Genomic DNA, 6,000 nt, shown 5'->3' with positions numbered 1-6,000 from the left:
GGGAGGCCGCCTGCTGCAGTTCGCCCGGTGTTGGTCGGTCACCACGACAGACACTTGGGTTCTCGAGGTGGTCTCACACGGGTATGCCCTCTCCTTCGGGCACAGACCCCCGTCTCGATTCTTCACCACGGGTCTACCATCAGACCGGAACAAGGCCGCGGAGCTGCGGAAGGTCTTGCACACTATGTTCCAGGCTGGAGTTATAGTGCCTGTTCCATCCTCCCAGAAGGGCCAGGGTTTCTATTCCAATCTCTTTTTGGTGCAGAAACCCAATGGGTCGTTTCGTCCGATACTCAACCTCAAAGCTCTCAACAGGTCTTTGCGGGTGCCGAAGTTTCGGATGGAGACCCTACGGTCCATCATTCTGGCGCTGGAACCTGGGGACTACATGGTGTCATTGGACATACAGGACGCTTACCTGCATGTTCCTATTCTTTCACGCCATCAGCAGTTCCTCAGGTTTGCAAACCGCAGCGACCACTTTCAGTTCCGGGCGTTACCTTTTGGCCTGGCGACAGCACCACATGTTTTCACCAAGGTGATGGCGGTCATGGCGACTTCTCTGCGGCTGCAGGGAGTCCGCATGTTGCCGTACTTGGACGACCTTCTCTTAGTGGCAGGATCTCTGGAGCTCCCTCTACGCCACTTGGACCTGACCATTGCGGTACTGCAATGGCACGGCTGGTTAATAAACTGGCAGAAGTCCACCCTGATCCTGTCTCAGCGGATTCTGCACCTCGGAGCCTTATTGGACTCCGGACTGCAAATGATCTTTGTGACGGGGGAAAAGATCTCTGCCTTGCAGTTGAGGGTGCGCAGTTGTCTACAGAGCCGCCGGGTGTCTCTGCACTCGGCAATGAGGTTACTGGGCTCCATGGTGTCGGTATTCGACATGGTGGAATATGCCCAGTTCCACTCCAGACCTCTGCAGCACCTGATCCTATCCAAATCGAATGGACTGCCTCAGAGTCTAAAGTCCCAGACGATGGTGCTCACTCCGGAGGTTTCGCCTGTCCCTAGCCTGGTGGTTGCAGACGACCCATCTCAACAAGGGTCGTCCGTTCTGGGTGGCGAATTGGGTCCTGTTAACAACGGACGCCAGTCTTCGGGGCTGGGGAGCAGTCTCGGGTCCACACTTGTTCCAGGGCAGGTGGACTCGGGCAGAAACAGAGCTTCCAGTAAACATCTTGGAACTCCGAGTGGTTTTCAATGCTCCAGCAGGCACATCGGGTTCTCCACCGTGGCCTACATAAAATCGGCAAGGAGGAACCCGAAGTCGGGCGGCTCTCGTGGAGGTGTCCAGGATCCTGGTATGGGCGGAGCGCAATCTTCCGGCCATATCAGCGGTCTTCATCCCGGGAGTGCTAAACTGGGAAGTGGACTTTCTCAGTCGCCAGGATGTTCATCCGGGAGAATGGTCCCTGCACCCGGACATTTTTCAACTGCTGGTGGACAGGTGGGGTCTTCCAGAGATCGACCTCATGGCGTCCCGGCACAACAACAAGTTGCTGGTGTACGGGTCTCGCACAAGAGACGAAGAGGCGTCTCTGGTGGATGCTCTGTCCGTCCGGTGGACGTTCTGGTTCGCTTATCTGTTTCCTCTGTTTGCCCTTCTTCCGCGGGTAATCCGGAAATTCAAACAGGAAGGAGGGACGCTCCTGTTGATAGCTCCCGCATGGCCCAGACGGCACTGGTTCTCAGACCTTCAGGGTCTGTCTATGGACAGTCCTCTGCGGTTGCCGATACGACCGGACCTTCTGTCACAGGGTCCTTGTCTTCACCCGGACCTGACTCGGCTGTCTTTGACGGCGCGGCTGTTGAGACGGCCATGTTGAGGTCCAGGGGATTTTCCAGCTCTGTAGTGCGAACCATGCTAAGAGCTCGGAAACCGTCTTCCGCGAGAATATACCATCGCGTGTGGCATACGTTCTTCCAGTGGTGTCGACCGAGAGGTTATGCACCGTGGGAGTTTCGTCTGTCTAGAGTACTAGCCTTCCTACAAGCGGGACTAGACCATGGGCTTCGCCTTGCTTCTTTGAAGGTGCAGGTTTCTGCCCTGTCTGTCTGGTTTCATCGTAGGATTGCTACAATACCTGTTGTGCGCACCTTTATGCAGGACGTTCTGCGAATTCAGCCGCCGTTTATTCCACCTGTGGCGCCTTGGGACTTGGCTGTGGTCCTGAGGGCTCTCCAAGGACCGCCGTTTGAACCACTGGGCTCAGTGGATCTTAAATGGCTAACAGCTAAGACTGTTTTCCTTCTGGCCATAGCTTCGGCCAGACGGGTTTCTGATTTAGGGGCTCTCTCTTGTAGACCCCCTTTCTTGATTTTTCATGGGAACAGGGCAGTGCTACGCACTCGTCCTGAATTTCTTCCCAAAGTTGTTTCCCGTTTTCATGTTAACGAGGAAATAGTTGTACCGGCTTTAACTCACCTGGCCTTTCAGTGGGTGAGGCCACTTTGGATGTTGTGCGGGATTTAAGGACTTATGTTGACCGTACTTCTTCGTTTAGGAAGTCGGACGCCTTGTTTGTCCTCTATGGCTTCCGTAAAAAGGATTGGCCTGCTTCAAAGCAAACTTTGGCAGCCTGGATCCGTATGGCAATTTCAGAAGCTTATCTTCATGAAGGCCTGCCGGTTCCTCCTTCTGTGAAGGCATATTCCTTTAGGTCTGTGGGTCCTTCGTGGGCAGCTCGACGTGGTGCCTCTGCAGTCCAGATCTGCAAGGCGGCCACGTGGTCCTCTGTCCATACCTTTTGTGAGGTATTATGCGTTTGACATCTTTGCCTCTCAGGATGCTTCCTTCGTGTGGCGGATTCTCCTTTCAGCACAGTAGCATCCCCACCCTTAAAGGATACTGCTTTGGGACATCCCCAAGGTATCCTGTGGATACCCTGTGGACCCTGAAGTAGAAAATATGAGATATGGTAAGAACTTACCCTTGTTATCTCTATTTCTACGAAGTCCATAGGGTTCCACAGGACTCCCGCCCTGTCACACCAGTTTTTCCATCTCCCTCTGGTGAGAATGTGATTCTTGTGTGTGTCCAGATCTTTTTTCTCTCTCTTCCTTCTCCTCCTCCGGCCTATGGCTTGGTACGTAACTGAGATGCCTGGGCTCGGGGGCGGGGTATAGGAGGGGGACCCTAGTGCATCCTGGGAGGCTGAAAACTTAACTCTGTGGTGCCCGATGCCTGACGTCATCACCTATACCCCAAGGTATCCTGTGGAACCCTATGGACTTCGTAGAAATAGAGATAACAAGGGTAAGTTCTTACCATATCTCATATTTTTTACTTTCATATGCACCACACTACACTATCAACCTGGCACCCACCGGCCAGGCTATCAGTCCAGGCCTGGGGTGCCCTGGAGAGGGGGATCTCTTTATGGTGGTCTCCCCAAGGATCCCCAGCCTGGGCTGACTAGCGGTCAGAGGTGATGCTTTGGCTGGGGGGCCCGGTGATGGGGCTCCCCTGGCTGTGGCATTACTCCCCCGCTAGAAATGTCCGGTTCTGGATAATACATGGGGACCCTACACATTTTTTCCCCTGTATTTCCAGGACCGGCTAAGAGCCCAGTGCTGGTTCCGCTGAATACAGGGGACCCCCTAAGTTGTTTGTCCCCCATATTTTGGCAACCAGGACTGGTTCTGAAAAGCCCGGTGCTGGTTGTGCCTCATATGGGGGACTCCTACAACTTTTGTCCCCTTTGGGGGGGGGCACACAGGTTTTTTTTGTGTGTTTTTTTTTTTTTTAAGTATATTTTTATTCATTTTTTTAACACAGATGCATGGACATCCATGCATCTGTGTCTTATTGATTTTTTTTCAGATGCAAGCCACACGGATCGCACTGATCCATGCATGCATCTCTGAATCATTTATTTTACACAGATGCCTGCATCACAGATCTCACTGATGCGTGTATGCAGTCGGCTATCTTTAGATCTTGCACGATAGTTCCCAAGTCAAAATGTGCTGTTTAAGCACCATATCGTGCCGGGGAGAGTTCAAGGGAAATCGTTCACGATATCGCATCGTGAGCACATCATTCCGTGTGTAGGGGTCCAGTTTCACATGTCCCATTACAGCTTCTTAGACATGATCTGAAATTTCACAAAACCTATAGAGTTTCTGCCAATCACACTTAAAACAATGAAATTCCGATCATTAAGGCTAACGCCTTAATGGACGTGTGCCTTTCGCAATACAGATATGGTATGCCATCACAACCTGTGGTTTACTGCAGATTTAGCACTCTCACAGAGTGAGATTGCTGTCACTCACAAAATGATGGAGCTGCTAATTCACAGAATTGTATACTCATTGGAATACACACATGCTGTCTATGCAACTGAGGTCTGAGCAGTTATGTGGCTCCCACATCCCACTCAGTGTCCACAATCTTCCCATTGGATCATCATAACAATCTCACTGGGTTCCAACATCCTTCTCACTCCATACATGTCTAAGAAGCTTTAATGGGACATGTGAAACCGTAAGGTTTTTTATCTATGGAATATATATATTATAAGAAATGGAGCGCACACAGTTCAATAACAGCAATACCATGTGCAAAAAGGTACTTACTGCTGCACAACTATGCATCTTACTGCTAAGTACCTTTTTAGCTTGAAAGCTTGCTATAACCCTGCTTTTTGAATATTAAATTGTGGTGATTGAATACAGAGTGCTGGTCTGGTTCCATGCTTTTGGTTGGGACCTTTTTTTGAGATATATATATATATATATATATATATATATATATATATATATATATAGGTTCGCTCAATGGTAGTGCCGATCCCACTGAATTAATTGAAGAAAAACATCTGAGGGTAGAGCATTCCCTGTGTGGTATATTGACACAGGCCCAGGCCCAGGGGCTATTGTGTCTGCAACAATGTTTAGGTAGGTAATACACTTTAATGTCCACATGACTGACTAGACCCAGGGCTTCTTCTTCAGGGTCCATAGGGCTCCACAAGGGAGGCAATGAGGTGTAGGTGGTGGATAGGAGGACCGGACACCAACAGCAAAGCTTTTCAATCCCAGGATGCTCCGGTCCTTCCTTCTATACCCCGCCCACAGCCTGAGGGCAACTCAGTTTCTTTGGTGTGAGGTAGGAGCTGGATCACCATTTTAACAGTGGGACTGCTAGTAAGCAGCCCCAGCTTATTTTTATGATTTCATTTATTTTTCATTTATCTACCATGAGCAGCAGCACGAGACAGTCCATGGGCACGTCTGCACTGCTGCTCCATCACCCCTCCGTGACACCAGCCCTAGGCTAGGTACTCTCAGCGGGGATCTGTGGGGGACCTAGCTAGCAGAGGCTCCCTGGACCCCAGACTGCAGCTGGGAACAAAGGGGCAGGTAAAGCGGAATCCCGCTAGCGGGGATCCGCGTGTATGTGCTGTCTCACCTCCGGTCTTGGGAGACAGACCGGAGGTGCTGACGTGGACGCCGGTTCGTCCGGGACTCCACTAGACCACCAGGGCATAAATACTACTGGCGCAGGGCATTTTGTACGGCCAGGGGACCCGTCGGTTGAAGTCAGCATAGGGCACAAGGCGCTCTCCCTGCGGCCCCTCCTCCAGCTCAGGGTGCCATTCCACTGCGGTCTTGCTGCCTCCTGAGCTGCTCCTCCCTGAGACTCACGGCAGCCATTTTCTGCATTCAGGTCTCCCTGTATACCTCTCCCAAGGGCCAGGTTATACAGCGCTATAGCCTACCAGCCACTGCGGTCTGTGAAGTTGATTTTAGTGCCCATTGCAGTTATATTGTATATTCTGCTTTGTATGTGACTTATGTTAGCGCTGCTGTCTGTTTTCTTTTCCTTATGACTGTCAGCTTATACCTTTCCATTTCTTCCTATATAACCCTGGCATACTGAGGTATAAGGGGTTCATTGTACTTCACATCTGCATATATTTGTGAGGGCTATCACATATTACATATCACTGTTGCGCACTACACTGTGCCATATTGCACATACAT

This window comes from Taudactylus pleione, unplaced genomic scaffold (genome assembly GCF_031769625.1).
Source record: "Taudactylus pleione unplaced genomic scaffold, aTauple2 ptg000667l, whole genome shotgun sequence".
NCBI lineage: Eukaryota > Metazoa > Chordata > Amphibia > Anura > Myobatrachidae > Taudactylus > Taudactylus pleione.
Note: the sequence above shows the minus strand (reverse complement) of the source record.